Below are 19,884 nucleotides of genomic sequence, written 5' to 3'. Positions count from 1 at the left end.
CTCCCCCCCCCCTTTTTTTTTTTACTGTTTTTATAAATTTAATTTTTATGTTGTAGTTGATTTACAATGCTGTGTTAGTTTTGTGTGTACAGTGAAGTGATTCGGTTATGCATGTATACATATCCATTCTTTTTCAGATTATTTTCCCATTTAGGTTATTACAGAGTATTATGTAGAGTTCCCTGAGCTATACAGTAGATCTTTATTGAATATATACTTTATATAGTAATGTGTATATGCTAATCCCAACCTCCTAATTTTTCCCTCTGCACCATCTTTCCCCTTTCATGACCATAAGGTTGTTTTTGAAATCTGTGAGTCTGTTTCTATTTTGTAAATAAGTTTGTGTCATTTCTTTAGATATTTGTCCTTCTCTCTTACTTCACTGTATGCTAAATATGGTATCATATTTGTTTCTGAATGATTTCCCAACTTTACTTTCTGTTTCCTTTATCACTTTTAATTTTCCTGTTTCTAGTCGTGGCCTTTTCTTTTCCACCTAAAGAAGTTCCTTTAGGATTTCTTGTAGAGCTGGTTGGGTGCTGCCGATTTTTCTTAGCTTTTGCTTGTCTGTAAAGCTTTTGATTTCTCCATCAAATATGAATGAGAACCTTGCTGGGTAGGTGTATTCATGGTTATAGGTTTTCCCCTTTCATCACTTGAAATATATATTGTGCCACACCCTTCTGGCCTGCAGAGTTTCTGTTGAAAATCAGTTGATAACCTTATGGAGATTCCCTTGTATGTTACTTAATGCTTTGCCTTTGTTTTTAATTTTTGTCAATCTGATAACATGTGTCTGTTTGATTAACAGGTGTGTTGGGTTTATCCAGTATGGCACTCTCACGCATCCCAGACTTGCAGGTGTTTCCCTTCCCATGTTAGGAAGCTTTTCCTCTAGTAGCTCTTCAAATATTTTCTTAGGTTCTTTCTCTCTCTTGCCTCTTTCTGGGACCCTTATAATGCAAATGCTGGTGAGTTTAATGTTGTCCCAGAGGTCTCTTAGACTGTCCTCATTCCTTTTCATTCTTCTTTCTTTATTGTGTCCTGCAGCAGTGATTTCTATCAATCTATTTTCAGCTCACTTATTTGTTCTTCTGCTTCATTTATTCTGCTATTGATTTCTTCTAGTGTATTTTTCATTTCAGTTATTGTTTATCTCTGTTTGTTCTTTAAAGCTTCTGTGTGTGTGAGTCACTCAGTCGTGTCCAACTCTTTGTGACCCCATAGACTAGCCCTCCAGGCTTCTCCATGCATGAGATTTCCTAGCCAAGAATACTGGAGTGGGTAGCCATTCCCTTCTCCAGGGGATCTTCCCAACCCAGGGATGGAACCCAGGTCTCCTGCATTGCAGGTAGGTTCTTTACTATCTGAGCCACCAGAGATACCCAAACACAGCTGCTAAAACCTGGGATTGAACCAGGGACTTTGACATTTCTTGTATCCTCTTAGTCTGTGCCTCTATTATTTTTCCAAGATCTTGGATCATCTTCAGTATTATTACTCTGAATTCTTCTTCAGATAGACTGTTCATCTCCACTTCACTTAGCTGTTCTTTGGGGGTTCCGCCTTCGTCCTTCATCTGGAACATATTTCTCTGCCATCCTTTTGTGTAACTTTCTTTGTTTGTGGTCTCCACTCCACAGGGAACTGCAGTTCTTGTTTCCAGGGTCTGCCCCCTGGTGTGTGAAGCTGGTCCAGAGGCTTGTGCAGGCGTCCTGGCGGGAGGGACTAGTGGCTGCCCACTTACTGATGGATGTGCAGAGGCACGAGAGCATACCTTTGCTGGCAGGCCATGTCAAGCGAGGTGTTTATAGGTGGCTGTGGGGTCAGGACAGCTTCATGTCTGTTGATAGATGGGGCTGTGGTTCCACCCTGTTCATTGTTCGGCCTGAGGCATCCCAGCACTGGAGCTTGCAGGCTTTGGGTTGGGGCCCAAGTGGTGACCTCATGATCACGCAGGTGAATGCTTTGGGAGCCTCGTCACTGGTCTCCTTGCCTCTGCAGTGAGCCACCGCGAACGCCTGCCTCCCCTGGAGAAACCCCCGAGCTCTGCGGTCGGCTCAGCCATGACTCCTCAGGAGTCCCAGTGCTTTGCCCTGGGTCTCGGCGTGTGTAACATCTGTGCGCTCCCCCAGAGTGGAGTCTCTGTCCCCCAATCCCTGGAGCTCCCGCTGGAGCCCCGTGGCCTTCAAAGCCAGACGCTCGGGGGCTCCTCCTCCTTCTGACGTCAGATGCCAGGCTGAGGGGCCTGACGTGGGGCTCAGAGCGCTCCTCTGACTCATCGGGGCTTCTCCTTGGGCGTAGAATGCCTTTTTAGGTAGTTTTGAGTCTTTCTTTTTTTTTTAGTTGTCAGTGGCTCCTCAAAAGTTAGTCGTGAGGTTGGCGTTTTCCTGAGAGGAGGTTCACTCGAGTCCTTCTGCCGCTGCTGCTGCTGCTAAGTCGCTTCAGTCGTGTCTGACTCTGTGCGACCCCATAGACGGTAGCCCACGAGGCTCCCCCGTCCCTGGGATTCCTCAGGCAAGAACACTGGAGTGGGTTGCCATTTCCTTCTCCAGTGCATGAAAGTGAAAAGTGAAAGTGAAGTCGCTCAGTCGGGCCCGACTGTTAGTGACCCCATGGACTGCAGCCCACGAGGCTCCTCCGTCCATGGGATTTTCCAGGCAAGAATACTGGAGTGGGGTGCCATCGCCTGCTCTGAGTCCTTCTACGCCTCTTGTCTCCTGCCTCCTCGTATTTTCCCTCATGGTAATTTTAATCCAGGGTCACCTAGCGCGCAAGGCAGAACAGCAGCCCTCCAGAGGCTTCCGGTTCACGTGCCTGGAACCCGCAAACTGACCTTCGGCTTCCTGCCGGCCGCCGAGGTGCGGACCCGGCCTCCGCAGTCCCACGCAGCCGCAGTGGCGGCCAGCCCCCGCGTCGGAGCCCGTGAGTGTGCCTGCTTCTTTTTTCTTGAGTGTGGACTGGACTTAGTGATGCACTTGCAGCGAACAGAGTACGGCAGAAGTAAGGAGATGTCATTTCCAAGGTTAGGTTACAAAGGACAGGGGCTTCTGTCTCAGAGACTTTCTCTCACGCTCAGCAACCCTGAGGGGAATGAACTACTGCGTTTTCCCAGTGCGCGTCTTGAATGTCAAGTAGGCAACAGCAGTGAGGCCTGGGGCTCACCCACCCTCACCAGAATCTGCTTGGACCCTCCCCCTGCAGGAACTTTCTGCAGACTCTGCCAGCGTCTTGATCAGCGGCCCGTTGAGAGACCCTGAGCCAAAGGCCAGGCCCAAATCCCTGACCTAGAAAAATGGAAATGATGGGTGTTTGTTGCTTTAAGCTGCTTGTTTAGGGGTACTGTGTTATTCAGTAACATCATTAATATAATCACTTCCCAATCTCTCCATGATGAGGCCCATTAATTAATAAGCCCCAACAGCCCATCCATGGCTTCCCCTTGCCTTTTTACTCTTTTGCCTTTTGTCATGAATAATTGAGAAGGGGCATGAAGACTATTTGGGGAATGATGGTTAATTTTCTCAAAAATAGTGATGGTTCCATGAGCATAATATATATATCATAGTGTATTAAATTATTTTGGAGAAGGAAATGGCAACCCACCCCAGTATTCTTTCCTGGAGAATCACCGTGGACAGAGGAGCCTGGCGGGCTAGAGTCCATGGGGTTGCAAAAAGTCAGACACAACTGAAGTGACTTAGCACACACACAGCACACATACCTTATTATTTGCTATTTATACCTCAATAAAGCTGTTAAAATATGACAGATATATAGGATAAACCAAATATTTGAAAAACAAACTCCAGTATAATAGACACGGAATGAAATAAATGTAAAAAAATAATGTAAAAATAAAACGTAAAGAAATAAAACTCAAAGAATACTGAAACAGTGCAAAATGATAGAAGGAATTTTTTTTTATCTATAATAATTATCTTCTGAGAAATAAATGAAAATGTTTTCATCCATGAAAAAGGGAGGCTATAGAAAAAGAGCAGTGTGAGAAAGAAACTATTCTCAGAAATTAAAAATGTAATAATGGAAGCTAAAAATTCAACAGAAGGTTTGGAAGATAAAGTTTATGGGATCTCTAGAAAGTATAATAAAGACAAAGGAAAAATGGGAACAAAAAGATAAAATTAAAGACACAATTCAGGAGGTCTAACATTTGAATAAAGGGAGTCCTGAGCATGGAGGAGATATAAAGAAGACAAAGGGGAGTTATTTATCAATGAAATTTGAAAAATTAAACCCACATTTATACATTTAGGTGGCCCAAATAGTGCTCAAAAAATAAATTTGAAAAGACTTACCATAAGGCATTTTGTATTAGTTATCATTGCTCGCATGCTAAGTCGCTTAAGTCATGTCCGACCCTCTGCAACCCTATGCACTATAGCCCACCAGACTTCTGTCCATGGGATTCCGTGCAAGAATACTGGAGTGGCTGCCACGTCCTCCAAGCGGATCTTCCTGACGCAGGGGTAGAGCCTGCCCCTCTCTTGTCTCCTGCACTGGCAGGTGGGCTCTTCACCACCAGCGCCACCTGGGGAGCCTGTGTTAGTTACCGCTGGTGCTCAGCGTGCCCGACTCCGCGACCCGTGGACTGTAGCCCTCCAGGCTTCTGTTCATGGGATTTCCCAGGCAAGAATGTCTGAGTACCCACTCAGCCATCTTGCCATTTCCTCCTCCAAGAGATCTTCCTGACCCAGGGATCATACCAGTGTCTCTTATGTCCCCTGCATTGTCAGGCAGATTCCTTACTGCTAGCGCCACCCGGGAAGCCTGTTAGTTACCATTGCTCTGTAATAAATGACTATGAAGAAAACAAAACAGGAGAGGGTGGGGAGATTTGGGAGAATGGCATTGACACATGCATAATATCATATATGAAACGAGTTGCCAGTCCAGGTTCGATGCACGATACTGGATGCTTGGGGCTGGTGCACTGGGACAACCCAGAGGGATGGTATGGGGAGGGAGGAGTGAGAAGGGCTCAGGATAGGGAACACATGTATACCTGTGGAGGATTCATTTTGATATATACCAATACAATATTAGAAAGTTAAAAAAATTAAATTAAATTAAATTTAAAAAAAAAGAAAACAAAACAAAACTATACATTATCTTACAGTTTCATTGGGTCAAGAATCCAAACATATTAATAACTTAGTTGGGCCTACTGTTTCAGAATCTCTCACAAGGCTGCAATCAAAGTGTTGGTCAAAACTAGGGTCTCATCTGCAGGCAAAGCAGGGAAGGCTCATCTTCTAAGATTACTCACAAATTAGGCAGGATTTAATTCCTTGTGGTTACGAGACTAGCATCTCAACAACTTGCAGCCTTCTGGATACAGCCCATCCTTAGCTCTTGTCTTGTAGACCTCTGCAATATGGCAACATGATTTGCCAAAGCATAAATGCCAAGAAGGCAAAAGAGAATTTTCCAGTAAGACAAAAATCACATCTAATCATAGGAGTGATACCCATTACCTTTGTCATATTCTGTTGCTTAGAAACAAGTCATTGCATCAGCTGCATCCTCAGGAGAGATATACATGGGGCATGAGTGCTAGGAGGTGGGGACTACTGGGGACCTTCTTGAGAATCTGTCACACTCTTTGTGAACATTGAAAAACTAGGGAAAAAGGAAGCTTAAAACTTCCTGTGATAGAGAGAACCATTAGCAGTCATAAAACATTTCATGTGCTTCTTTATTTTTCCCAGAAGACTTTCTTGCAGTTAGATGAGTAGTAATTCTTAACCAGGAGTGATTCTGCCTCCCAGGAGACCCTGGCAGTGCTAACAGACATTTGTCACAGTCGAGGGTGTCACCACTATCTAGTGGACAAAGCCAGACATGTTGCTAAATATCCCACAATGTGTAAGACAACCACCCCCCACGGCCTCCCCCCACCCCAGCCCAGCAGAATAATGTATCTAGTCCACATGTCAGTATGGTCGAAATTTAGAAACCCTGGGTTTGAATGACTTGTTTTTTGCCGAGTACCATGAGCAGAAGTGACACGATTTAATTTAATTGCCAAAGCAGTTAAAAACTAGCGTCTTTCCTCTCAAGTCTGTCTCTGTCAAAGTGAACTTGAAAGCCACGTATTGAAATGGTGGCATTACACGACGGAAAGACCCTGAGTTCCCAGGTCACCAGATGGAGAATTCCTAATGAATTATATCAGAGTTTATGGAAGCAAGAAGTAAACATTTGTTTTGTTAGTTCTGATTTCAGCATTTGTCTATTGAGAAAATTGGCAATAAATACATCATACAGTTTCAGAAAGAATAAACAGTCTACACAAATGCCTGGGAATCTGGATGGCATCAGATGCCATGAAAGCCAGCCTCAGAACCTAGAAGGCAGCAGAGCAGTTCCCCCAGTGCACTGAGGGACAACGATACCTACTCTAGAATGATAAGTATCTGTTGGTATTTAAATATATTTGGTTTATAATGTTTGGAAACAGATAAGATTTCATATAAAACTTTATCTAACTGCATGCTGTTATTTAGTTTGGGTAGAGTTCAAATAACAAATGACATGAATTTATCCCTGCCTCAACTTATTAAATATATGGGCTTCCCTGGTGGCTCAGATGTTAAAGAATCTGCCTGCAATGCGGGAGACCTGGGTTCGATCCCTGGGTTGGGAAGATCCCCTGGAGAAGGGAAAGGCTACCCACTCCAGTATTCTGGCAAGAATTTCCTGGACAGAGGAGTTTGGCAGGCTACAGTCCATGAGGTTACATTATTAAATATAAGGGTAGAATAAATGCATTTTCATATTACCTTTTAATCATCATCTTCTTAAGAGTCTCCTCCCAAATAAAGGGATAAATCAAGGGTAAGAAACAGACAACAATGAATTCAGAAAACACTGGCCCTAACAGAGACCAGTGGTCAGGAGTATTCCTAGGATGACTGTGATGGGAGCATACCAGGTTCCAGCTGGTGTAAGAAGACACTTAAATGTAACATGTTCAAAACTGAAGTCCTCACTAATTCTCCATCCAACCTATGTCCCTGAAAGGGCTCTTTGAGACTCAGTTAAGTTTTAGGAAACTTTATTCTAAATCACACTACACTAACTCATACTCATCCTTCCAGATTGGTTTTAAAGTTTTCTGGAATCTCCCTCTGCCTTGGGGCATGTTGTGCTTTCCCCTGCTTCTTGTGAAATCAACTCAATAAGTTTCCATAAGCTGTCCTTAAAGAATTTTAATCTTGTTTTGCTATGTCTTTTGGCAACTTTCAATCACATCACAATCCTGTTGTGATAACCACACAGATTAAATGTTTAAAACTAGATTAATGACCAGACTCCAGGCTCTAGTGACTAAATTGATGTAGGAGATTGTAGACAAGTTGAAATAGAAGATGGTTCCACAACGCTGGGGTACAAGTGGGCCATCCGTGGCTCAGTATCCTACCAAATATTTAGGAGATTGTAGACAAGTTGAAATAGAAGATGGTTCCACAACGCTGGGGTACCAGTGGGCCGTCCATGGCTCAATATCCTACCAAATACTGTATCTGGAAATGCAGGAAGAACTGTTTTAGTGTACACTTCCGTTTTCACTCAATGGACTGAAAAGAAGTGAACAATCCATGACTTTGAGCTCCTCAGTCGCACTGTAATCTCTGTTCAGTGTGAAAGTGACACCTAAAACTTCCCAGCGTGCAGTGTGTAGGGGACCCACTAGATCAATAGTCTGGCTGACGAGGGAAAGTGAGACTGAAATGGTAGAGTCTGATGTCTGAGACAGACGATATCACTGGGAATGGCAGAAGCCTAGACCCTGGAGCCTTCACTGACTGGCAGTTCTTCATGCCTGGAAGAAACAGGATCACTACCCAGGATGAAGGTGTTGGATGGGTGAGAGCAGAACAATTTTTTAACTCTCACTGAGCAGACAATATCCATGGGGTATTTTAAAATTCAGGAACTACAAAGCAATAGCAATTCAATAGGTTCCAAATATTTTTAATGTGGGCCCAAGTAATGGTTATAGTCAAGTTGAAAACAAGCTCTTTCTTTACTAACCTACTTTTTAAAAGTAGCCAAGGAGATTTATTTGATGTTAGTTGTTTTTTTTTTCTTTTAATTTTGGAAAACTTTCTTGTAAATATCTGTGCTTTAAATCCTGTCCCTTCTAGGAAGCTGTGATCTTGAGGCTCTGTTATTTGGGCAAGGTAATTATAGTGAAAGAAAATAAAAATAATGGTGCAAGCATACTCAGATGCAATTTGCTACTTGAAACAATCACTCTTCCAAAATGAAAAATTAACATTGAGTTAAAATTTTTTCATTCATGTGCCCAGAAAACTACTTTTAAACCTCCTGCTTTAAAGATGTATGATAGATTTAATATGACGAAGTTGGGTTGTGAGTATGAAAATTATGTTTAAATGTATCTCTGAGGACATGATACATTCAGTTTCCAGAATGATCCATGTTTCCTAAAAAAATGATTTATGTTTCCTAAGAATGGATTAAAATGGAATTGGGGAAAAATGCTCCTGGAGTATTAATGGACAGTTCTATTTAAGAGCCAATTTTTGTATGCAATTGAGGTAAGGTTATTATAATAATAATAGATATTATAGATTATTATAATAGATTATTATAGTAATGATATGCTTTATGCAAGTCCCATGGTAACCACAAAGCAAAAACCTTCAGTAGATACACAAAAGATAAGCCCTAGCCACAGTAACCGGAGGGAAAAAGGATACAGAAGGAATCCACATTGGAATCCACATTTGAAAGTGAAACCATCACTGTTTGCAGATGACATGATACTACACATCGAAAATTCTGAAGTCACCACAGCTCATCAGTGAATTTGATAAACGTTGCAGAATACAAAATTAATACACAGAAATATGATGCATTGCTATACACTAACAACCATCAGAGAAATTAAGGAAACCATCCCATTTACCATTGCATCAGAGTAATAAAATACCAAGACGGAAACCTACCTAACGAGGTAAAAGACCTATAGCCAGAAAACTGTTTAAGGCGATGATAGAAACTGAAGACAGCATAAAGCGATGGAAAGATAAACCGTGTTCTTGGATTGTAAGAAACTTGTTACAATGGCCAAATTACCCAGGGCAGTCCACAGATTCAGGGCAATCCCTATCAAAATACTAAGGGCATTTTTCACATAACTAGAACAAATAATTTTAAAATGTATACAGAAACACAAAAGACCCCAAAGGTAAAACAATCTTGAGAAAAGAAGAAGCTTTGCCTCATAAGAAAATCAGTATGGTACTGGCCCCAAAACAGACACACAGCTGAATGGAACAGAAGAGAATCCAGAAATGTTTACACACTTATAGTAGATTAATCTATAACAAGGAGCATTGGTATACAATAAAGTATCTTTAAAAAGTAGTGCTGGGTCCTTTCTCATCGTCGCCATTTTGTGCTGGTGATCGCGGCCGGCTGGGAGTAGGCGACAGTGGGTTTCCCAGGGAGGGCAGCGCGCCTGGCGCTTTTCCCCTTGAAATTAAAAAAAAAAAAAAAAAAAAGTAGTGCTGGGATAGATGGACAGCTACATGTAAAAGAAAGACAGCAGGACATTCTCTAACACTACATACAAAAATAAACTCGAAATGGATTAAACACCTAAGTGTAAAAATTGAAGTTCTAAATGTAAGACCAAAAACTCCTAGGGCAATACATAGGCTAACCTGTTTTGACATTCTGGGAGGCTCTTTCTGCTATAGTAAAAGAAACAAACAACTATGACCTATTTAATAGCTGTTGCACAAAAAAAGGCAACCATCAACAAAACAAAACAAAAAACCCCTGCTAAATGGGGAAAAATATCTGTAAATGGTATGACCAATAACAGGTTAACATCCAGAATCTATAAACAGCTCATGCAACTCAACATCAAAAACAATAAACAGCTCTGTTTCTAAAAAGGGCAGAAGATCTGAGTAGATGTTTTTTACAAATAGGACACGCAGATGACCAACAGGCAGATGAAAAGATGATGAACATCACTCATCATATGGAAAATGCAAATTGAAATGACAATGAGATATCACCTCAGCCTTGCCAGAATGGCTTTCTCCAAAAAGAACACACATAACAAGTGTGAGCAGGCATGTGGGGAAAGGGCCCTCATACACTGCTTACACATAACAAGTGTGAGCAGGCATGTGGGGAAAGGGCCCTCATACAGTGCTGTCACATAACAAGTGTGAGCAGGCGTGTGGGGAAAGGGCCCTCATACAGTGCTGTCACATAACAAGTGTGAGCAGGCGTGTGGGGAAAGGGCCCTCATACAGTGCTGTCACCTTTGTTGAGGATGTAAACTGGTGCAGCCACTGTGGAAAACTCTGGAAATTTCTCAAAAAATTGAAAATGGAACTCCCGTATGCCCTAGCAGTTCCACTCCCAGGTACATATCCAAACAAGAAAAAGCACTAATTAAAAAATGTGCACCCCAATGTTCGTTGCAGTGTTATTTACAATTGCCAGTATATGGAAGCAAAGTAAATGTTCATTAACAGGTGAATGGATAAAGAAAGTGTGGTATAGATGTACAATGGAACACTACTCAGCCATAAAAAGAATGAAACTTTTCCATTTGCAATATGGATTGACTTGGAGGATCTTATCCTAAGTGAAACAAGTCAGACAGAGGAAGACAAATACTTTACGATATCACTTATATGTGGAATCTAAAAAATACAATAAACTAGTGTATATAACAAAACAGAAAGAGACTTACAGATACAGAGAATGAACTAGTCATTACCATAAGAAGGGGAGGAGCAGGACAGGAATAGGGGATAAAGAGGTATAAACTAATTTGTATAAAATAAGTAGCAAGGATATATTATCTAATAAATGAAATATCAATATTTATAAATGGAGTATAACCTTTAAAATTATAAATCTATTATAACCTATTATATAATATTGTGCATCAAATATATCAATAAATTTTTTAATTTAAAAATACAAATTTTCAAAAAATGGATACTTTAGAAGGATCACACACCATGATCATGTGGGATTTACCCCTTGAATGCAAGTGTGGTTCAAAATATATAAATCAATAACTGTGATACACCATGTTAATAGAATGAAAGATGAAAACCATATTATTTCAGTAGATGTGATTATATTACATCTTCATGATTAGAAACGCTCAACAAATTAGGTATGGAAGGGACATGCTTCAGCATAACAAAAGACATAAATAATATGCCCACAGCTAACATTTTACTCAGTGGTGAAAAGCTGAAAGTTTTCTCTTTGATATTAGAAATAAGAGAAAGTTGCCCCCCTCACTGTTCATACTTAACATAGTACTGAAATTCCTAGTGATAGCAAGTAGTAGAAAGACTTTAATGGTTTTGCAAATGATGTGATTTTACATACAGAGAACTCAAAAGAGCCCACCAAGATAAAACTGTTAAATGAATTCAGTACAGTTGCAGGATTAAAAAAAAAAATCAACATATAAAAATCAGCTGCTTTTCTAGACACTGACAATGATCTAACTTATAAGAAATAAAGCAAGCAATCTTTTAATAATACTGTCAAAAAGAATAAAATACTTAGGAATAAATTTAACTAAGGAGATGACAGTTCCGTGCTGTCATCACTTGAATTTAGTGATGAAAGAAATTGGATATACAAATAAACTGAAAGATATTCTATGCTCATAAATCGGAAGATTTTAATATTGTTAAAGTGTTCCCACAAGCTAACGTGATCTATACATTCAGTGCAATCCCTATCAAAATTTCAATGACATTTTTCACATAAATAGAAAAAACAATTCTAAAATTTGTATAAAACCCCAAAAGACCTCAATTAGTTCAAGCAGTCCCAAGAAAGAAAGAAACTGCAGGCATCACATTCCCAATATCAAAATGTATAATCAAGCTGTAGTAATCAAGCTTCCCTGGTGGCTCACACAGTAAAGAATCTGCCTATAATGTAGGAGACCTGGATTCAATCCCTGGGTTGGGAAGTTCCCCTGGAGAAGGAAATGACAACCCACTCAAGTATTCTCACTTGGAGAATTCCATGGACAGAAGAGCCTTGTGGGCAACAGTCAGTTGGGTTGGAAAGAGTCAGATACGACTGAGCAACTAACAGGCAGTAATCAGAGTAATCAAAACAGCATGGTGATGGCATAAAACAGACACACAGACCAGTGGAGCAGAGTGAAGAGCCAGAAACAGATTCATGTGTATGTGGGTGACTGATGCTTGACAAGGGAGCCAGGAACACTCACTGGGGAGCAGACAGTGTCTTCAATGATTGGTGCTAGGAAAACTGAACATTCACTTGTAAAAGAATGCAGTCTGTTCTCCTATCTCATACCACTCACAAAAAGTTAACCTGAAATGGACTTAAGTCTTAGATGTAAGAACTGAAACTATAAAATTCCTAGAGGAAAGCATAAGGGAAAGGCATCTTGACATTGGTCTTAGCAATGATTTTATGAAGTTGACACTAAAATCGACAAGCAGGAGTACATGAAACTAAAAAGCTTCTCCACAGCAAAGAGACAGATATGAAAAGGCAGCCTACGGAACAGGGTTAAATATTCCCAAACCGTCTGTGTGATAAGGAGTTAATGTTCAAAATACATAAGGAATTCTTACATGTCAACAGCAAAGATTCAAATAATCAAATTATAAAATGGTGAAGGGCTGGAATAGACATAATTTCAAAGATATACAACAGCTGACAGGTACAAAAAGTGCTCAATATTGCTAATCATCAGGGAAATGCATATAATCAGCACAATAAGCCATCACCTCACTCCTGTTAGAATGGTTATTATCAAAAAGCAAAAGAGAGAAGTGTTGGCAATGATGTCAAGAAAGGGGAACCTTTGTGCACTGTTGGTAGAAATGGAAATTGGTGAAGCCACTATGGAATGCAGTATGGAGGGTCTGCAAAAATGAAAAATAGAGCTAACATGTAAATAGCAGTTCGAATTCTGGGTATATATCCATAGGAAACAAAATAAACATCTTGAAAAGATATCTGCACTCCCGTGGTTATTGCAGTATCGCTTACAATAGCCAAGACATGAAAACAACCTAACTGAACTTCAGCAAAATAATGGATAACAGAATAGCACTCAGCCATAAAAATAAATAAAATAATAATAATAATAATAAATAAAATATTACCATCTGCAGCAGGGTTTATAGACCTAGAGAATATTACGCCTAGTCAAATAAGTCAGACAGAGGAAGACAAGCACTGTATCACTCCATTTATATGTGTACTCTTAAAAGCAGAACTCACAGAAACAGAGGAGCTTGTTGAGGGTTGGGGAAGGGAGAGATGGGACGTGTTAATCAAAGGTACAAACGTCCAATTTTAACATGCCCCCGTCCTGAGGCTCTAAGGTGCACATTGGTGACTGTAGTTAACAATATTGTATTAAATACTTGAACCTTGCCAAGAGAGTAGATCTTAAATGTTCTCATTACCCACATACAAAAGAGTTCGGTATGTGAAATAATGGAGGTGTTAATTAACCTTATTTTGGTAATCATTTTGTAATATAATTTGTCTTAAATTATGTGGTACAACTTAAATTTATACAATGTTATATGTCAGTTATATCTCAATAAAGCTGAAAGAGAAAGAAGAAACTGCAGTGGAACCGAGGAAGTCTTTGAGGAAGGAACGGGTTAAAGAGTATTCTAGTAATCAAATAATGAAACCTTCAACTTCCAAAAAGAAAAAATATAGAATTACTGGGACAAGTTTTGAATCAGTGAAAGGTCATATATCCATGCCTTTTTTGAAGATCATTATCCAGGCTGAACATCAAAATGAAAATAAAGTATACCAGTTCAGTTCAGTTCAGTCACTCAGTCATGTCCGACTCTTTGGGACCCCATGGACCGCAGCATGCCAGGCCTCCCTGTTCATCACCAACTCCTGGAGTTTACTCAAACTCAAGTCCTATGAGTCAGTGATGCTATCCAACCATCTCATGCTCTGTCATCCCCTTCTCCTCCTGCCCTCAGTCTTTCCCAGCATCAGGCTCTTTTCAAATGGGTCAGTTCTTCACATCAGGTGGCCAAAGTATTGGAGTTTCAGCTACAGCATCAGTCCTTCCAATGAATATTCAGGACTGATTTCCTTTAGGATGGACTGGTTGGATCTCCTTGATGTCCAAGAGACTCTCAAGAGTCTTCGCCAACATCACACAAGCATCAGTTCAAAAGCATCAGTTCTTCGGTGCTCAGCTTTCTTTATAGTCCAACTCTCACTTCCATATATGACCACTGGAAAAACAAAAGCTTTGACTAGATGGACCTCTGTTGACAAAGTAATGTCTCTGCTTTTTAATATGATATCTAGGTTGGTCATAACTTTACTTCCAAGGAGCAAATGTCTTTTATTTCATGGCTGCAGTCATCATCTGCAGTGATCTTGGAGTCCAAAATAATAAAGTCTGTCACTGTTTCCATTGTTTCCCCATCTATTTGCCATGAAGTGATGGGACCAGATGTCATGAAGTATACCAGAGAAAATGCCAATTTTAAGACTGCCAATTTACTCCACTTTGTTTTGACAAGCTTAGGATTTCAGGACATCATCTTTCCAGATAGGGTTTTCAGTACTTCCCATTAAATTCCAAACATTTGAAGTGTGCATCTCATTTAAGCCTCATCTTAATTGTTTTCTGTCCTTTATTGAGCCCATCTTTGCATGAAATGTTCCCTTGGTATCTCTAATTTTCTTGAAGAGACCTCTAGTCTTTCCCATTCTATTGTTTTCCTGTATTTTGTTGCATTGATCACTGTGGAAGGCTTTCTTATCTTTCCTTGCTACTCTTTGGAACTCTGCATTCACATGGATATATCTTTCCTTTTCTCCTTTGGCTTTAACTTTTCTTCTTTTCCCAGCTATTTCTAAGGCTTCCTCAGACAACCATTTCACCATTTTGCATTCTTTTTCTTGGGGATGGTTTTGATCACAGCCGCCGGTACAATGTTATGAACTTCCGTCCATAGTTCTTCAGGCACTCTGTCCACAAGATCTAATCACTTGGATCTATTTGTCACTTCCACTGTATAATCTTAAAGAAAATTAGAATACCAAGGAAACATTTCATGCAAAGATGAGCACAATAAAGGACAGAAGCATTCTGAATCTAACAGAAGCAGAAGATATTAAGAGGTAGCAGGAATATACAGAAGAACTATACAAAAGTGATCTTCATCACCCAGATAATCACAATGGTGTGATCACTCACCTAGAGCCAGACATCCTGGAATGTGAAGTCAAGTGGGCCTGAGGAAGCATCACTACGAACAAAGCTAGTGGAGATGATGGAATTCCAGTTGAGCTATTCCAAATCCTGAAAGATGATGCTGTGAAAGTGCTGCACTCAATATGCCAGCAAATTGGAAAACTCAGCAGTGGCCACAGGACTGGAAAAGGTCAGTTTTCATTCGAATCCCAAAGAAAGGCAATGCCAAAGAATGTTCAAACCACCATACAATTGCACTCATCTCACACGCTAGTAAAGTAATGCTCAAAATTCTCTAAGCCAGGCTTCAGCAGTACATGAACCGTGAACTTCCAGATGTTCAACCTGGTTTTAGAAAAGGCAGGGGAATCAGAGATCAAATTGCCGATGTCTGTCGGATCATGGAAAAAAAGCAAGAGAGTTCCAGAAAAACATCTGCTTCTGCTTCACTGACTATGCCAAACATTTGACTGTGTGGATCACAACAAACTGTGGGAAATTCTGGAAGAGATGGGAATACCAGACCACCTGACCTGCATCTATAAACCTATATGCAGGCCAAGAAGCAACAGCTAGAACTGGACATGGAACAATGGACTGGTTCCAAATAGGAAAGGAGTACTTCAAAGCTGTATATTGTCACCCTGCTTATTTAACTTATATGCAGAGTACATTATGTGAAATGCTGGGCTAGATGTAGCACAAGCTGGAATCAAGATTGCCAGGAGATAGATCAATAACCTCAGATATGCAGAGGACACCACCCTTATGGCAGAAAGTGAAAAGGAATTAAAGAGCCTCTTGATGAAAGTGAAAGAGGAGAGTGAAAAAGTTGGCTTAAAACTCAACATTCAAAAAATGAAGATCATGGCACCTGGTCCCATCACTTCATGGCAAATAGATGGGGAAACAATGGAAACAGTGAGAAACTTTATTATGGGGTGTTCCAAAACCACTGCAGATGGTGACTGAAGCCTTGAAACTAAAAGATGCTTGCTCCTTGGAAGAAAAGCTATGTCCAACCTAGACAGCATATTAAAAAGCAGAGACATTGCTTTGCTAACAAAGGTCTGTGTAGTCAAGGCTATGGTTTTTCTAGTAGTCATGTATGGACGTGAGAGTTGGACCATAAAGAAAGCTGAGCACCAAAGAATTGATGCTTTTGAACTGTGGTGTTGGTAAGTCTCTTGAGAGTCCCTTGGACTGCAAGGAGATAAAACCTGTCAGTCATAAAGGAAATCAGTTCTGAATATTCTTTGAAAGGACTGATGCTGAAGCTGAAGCTCCAGTGCTTTGGCCACCTGATGCAAAGAGCTGACTCATTTGAAAAGACCCTGATGCTGGGAAAGATTGAAGGTGGAAGGAGAAGGGAACGACAGAGGATGAGATGGCTGGATGGCATCACTGACTCAATGAACATGAGTTTGAGTAAACTCCAGGAGTTGGTGATGGACAGGGAGGCCTGGCATGCTGCAGTCCATGCAGTCACAAAGAGTTGGACACAACTGAGAGATTGAACTGAAGTGAACTAATTGTTTTACCTTCCATTACTTTTTCTCTTATTTTATTCTCTTCTCTTTCAGTATCATTGAAAAACCATGGCTTAGCCCCCTCAATTTTTCTGATAATGACATTACCAGAGAATGGTATAGCCAAAACATATTTAGTATTTGCTCTGTCATAGGTGCTTTATGCATTATTCCATTTTAATCTTAATAATACATAAAAAGAAGGCACTATTTTTTTATGTTAAAAATGGAGACACTGAGGAACAGTGATTAAATAATACTAAGTGGCAAGATGAAAATTTGCCTAGAGATCTGAGTGCAGAACCTGTTTCTTAACAATTTTACTGGATTCTTCTGTTTATATCATTGAATATTTATCTCTCTTATCTCTCATGTTGACTTGCATTGTATTGTCTCATGCTGTATTATAGTTTTTTATGCATTTTTCTTTTCCAGTACAAACTATTCAACTGAGGTAACTAGAAACCACAGATGCACAAGCCTATTCATCTAATCTTCCCATTTTAAAGACTTTCTAACATTGCCTATATTGTTATGCATCTCTTTAAACTGTTATAATCCAAGAAGGAATTTGAGGCAACTTACTTGAGTACATTTAACGATTTAAAAAGTTTTGTCTCATTTATGTCTTCACAGCATTTACCACAATTCTTTGAATATCTGAAGTGCCCAGATTTTACTGGATATATATAGTTAACCCAGGTCTCAGCCCCCAGGTTCCCTCTAACTCACCAGTATTCTAGAATCACATTTTCCTTTAATATTTCAATAGAATGATGAGGACCTCTATCCTACAGGAAGTGCGAAGCTCTCTGCTCTTCTGCTCCACAATACTTGTGAATCTTATGAGTTTGGAGAGGTTTCCATATATTTTCCCTGGTCACCTGTCACATTAGTTGTCTTCCTATGAATCCCTGTTATTAGCTCTACTCTGATGCCTTACCTCCTGAGATTGCCATCTTCTCGCTGTACTGGGCACTGTTCTGCCAACATAGAGTGTTGTGTGGTAGACTCATCTTTATGGCCTGGGTTGGGCACTGTGGAGACAATGATTAGCAAGCAATAGTGTCCACAATCATGCAGCTCATATTTAGTCAAGAAAATAAAACTCATAGAGGCACACAGATAAATGTGAAGTTACAACTGAGATCAGTATGATGAAGGAGAGGCCCATGGTGGATTGACAGCTGTGGTTACTGGGCTTGAACTGAGAAGATGAAGGATAAGTAAGCATTAACTAGCACTGCAGCTAGTTAATGCACTCATCTCACATGCTGGTAAAGTAATGCTCAAAATTCTCCAAGTTGGCTTCAGCAATACATGAACTGTGAACTTCCAGATGTTCAAGCTGGATTTAGAAAAGGCAGAGGATCCAGAGGTCAAATTGCCAACATCTGCTGGATCGTGGAAAAAGCAAGAGAGTTCCAGAAAAACATCTATTTCTGTTTTATTGACTACGCCAAAGCCTTTGACTGTGTGGATCACTATAAACTGTGGAAAATTCTGAAAGAGATGGGAATATCAGACCATCTGATGTGCCTCTTGAGAAACCTATATGCAGGTCAGGAAGCAACAGTTGGAACTGGACATGGAACAACAGACTGGTTCCAAATAGGCAAAGAAGTATGTCAAGGCTGTATACTGTCACCCTGCTTATTTAACTTATATGCAGAGTACATCATGAGAAACACTGGGCTGGATGAAGCACAAGCTGGAATCAAGATTGCCGGGAGAAATATCAATAACCTCAAATATGCAGATGACACCACCCTTATGGCAGAAGGTGAAGAAGAACTAAAGAGCCTCTTGATGAAAGTGAAAGAGGAGAATGAAAGAGTTGGCTTAAAGCTCTACATTCAGAAAACTAAGATCATGACATTTGGTCCCATCTCTTCATGGCAAATAGATGGAGAAATAGGGGCAGACTTTATTTTTTGGAGCTCCAAAATCATGGCAGATGGTGACTGCAGCCATGAAATTAAAAGATGCTTACTCCTTGGAAGGAAAATTATGACCAACCTAGACAGCATATTAAAAAGAAGAGACATTACTTTGCCAACAAAGGTCTGTCTAGTCAAGGCTATGGTTTTTCCAGTGGTCATGTATGGATGTGAAAGTTGGACCATAAAGAAAGCTGAGCGCTGAAGAATTGATGCTTTTGAACTGTGGTGTTGGAGAAGACTGTTGAGAGTCCCTTGGACTGCAAGGAGATCCAACCAGTGCATGCTAAAGGAGATCAGTCCTGAGTGTTCCTTGGAAGGACTGATGCTGAAGCTGAAACTCCAATACTTTGGCCACCTGATGTGAAGACCTGACTCACTGGAAAAGACCCTGATGCTGGGAAAGATTGAGGGCAGGAGGAGAAGGGGACAACAGAGGATGAGATGGTTGGATGGCATCACTGACTCAATGGACATGGGTTTGGGTGGACTCTGGGAGTTGGTGATGGACAGGGAAGCTTGGTGTGCTGCAGTCCATGGGGTCACAAAGAGTCAGACACAACTGAGCGACTGAACTGAACTGAGCACTGCAGCAGAGAGGAAGAGGAGGGAAAGGACTTTGCAGAAAGGGGCGACAGCATGTACAAGCGAACAGTAGTCGGGTGGAGCAGAACACATTGCAGCAACTGAAAGAAAGCCCATGTGTTAGGAACACATGGACCTCGGCCAAGAAGGGAGAGAAGTAAGTCTGGAGAAGCCATGCAAGCCACTGAAACAAACGCACAGTCTGCTTCAGCCTTCTTCAACAAGAAATACAATCTTTAAAAAATATAAAATTAGTTTTATTTTGCTGTGCCAGGTCTTCGTTGCAGCATGCAGGATCTTATTTTTAGTTGCGGTATGTGGGATCTAGTTCCGCAACCAGGGATTGAGCCCGGGTCCCCTGCATTGGGGGCATCGAGTCTTAGCCACTGGACCACCAGGAAGTCCCAAGAGATGTAATCTTCGTTCTAAAGCTACTGGGGATTTACTGAAGAGTTTGAAGTCAGGGATTGACGTGATCCATTTTGTATTTTGGAAAAAAAAATTCTGGCTACTTTATAGAGACAAGAATAAAAAGAGT

General features: G+C 40.6%; 1 protein-coding gene across 15 annotated transcripts in view; it reads left to right on the top strand.

Moving 5' to 3' along the window:
• Positions 1–19,884, top strand: part of TMEM232 (transmembrane protein 232) — a 346,237-nt gene that overhangs the window by 239,169 nt on the left and 87,184 nt on the right. Inside the window, exon 15 of one of the 15 annotated variants that reach the window (XR_009495391.1) lies at positions 2,764–2,928. The exons of the other annotated variants lie outside the window; for them this stretch is intronic. The gene's annotated coding sequence lies outside the window, so the exon portion shown is untranslated. The remainder of the gene's footprint in view (positions 1–2,763; positions 2,929–19,884) is intronic. 15 annotated transcript variants of the gene reach the window in all.

This window comes from Bos taurus, chromosome 7 (genome assembly GCF_002263795.3).
Source record: "Bos taurus isolate L1 Dominette 01449 registration number 42190680 breed Hereford chromosome 7, ARS-UCD2.0, whole genome shotgun sequence".
Lineage (NCBI taxonomy): Eukaryota > Metazoa > Chordata > Mammalia > Artiodactyla > Bovidae > Bos > Bos taurus.
Note: the sequence above shows the minus strand (reverse complement) of the source record. Positions and strands in the feature narration are given on the sequence as shown.